The sequence below is a fragment of the Dermacentor albipictus genome, chromosome 1, assembly GCF_038994185.2.
Source record: "Dermacentor albipictus isolate Rhodes 1998 colony chromosome 1, USDA_Dalb.pri_finalv2, whole genome shotgun sequence".
In the NCBI taxonomy this organism is placed as follows: Eukaryota; Metazoa; Arthropoda; class Arachnida; order Ixodida; family Ixodidae; genus Dermacentor; species Dermacentor albipictus.
In genome coordinates this window covers 9,421,075-9,421,489 of record NC_091821.1, presented here as the reverse complement: position 1 = coordinate 9,421,489, position 415 = coordinate 9,421,075, and the positions used below count along the sequence as shown (strand labels likewise).

General features: G+C 59.3%; 1 non-coding gene across 1 annotated transcript; it reads left to right on the top strand.

Annotated features, from left to right (window-relative positions):
* Window positions 1-342: 342 nt before the first annotated feature.
* TRNAL-CAA (transfer RNA leucine (anticodon CAA)) lies at window positions 343-415 on the top strand. Its single transcript has one exon. It is a non-coding gene; the product is annotated as a tRNA-Leu (tRNA).

Sequence of the window (415 nt, the reverse complement as noted above, 5' to 3'; positions counted from 1 at the left end):
ACCCGCGAGGGTCCGGGACGCGCAGGTGCGTCAGGCGGTTGATTTGCAAGAGCAATCGAGCGGTCGGTGGGAAACGGCAAGAAAGCCGCTTCCCATATGGCTTCCGGCGAAAGCGGCCCGGCCGAGGGCGGTCGGTGAAGATGGCGTCGTCTTCTTGGTTGGGGAGCGCGCCGACGACACGTCTGTTCCCTTCCAAGGCGAAACTCTCTGGGGTCAGCTGGGATCGGTCGATGCCGCTGGCCTTCACGGACACATTGGTGCAAGCAAAACTTACGTTCAAGGTAAATAGCACTGCGTAATTAGCTAGAAATCACGGAGCCGCGGTAGCTCAATTGGTAGAGCGCCGCGGTAGCTCAATTGGTAGAGCATCGCACGCAAAATGCGAAGGTTGTAGGTTCGGTTCCCACCTGCGGCA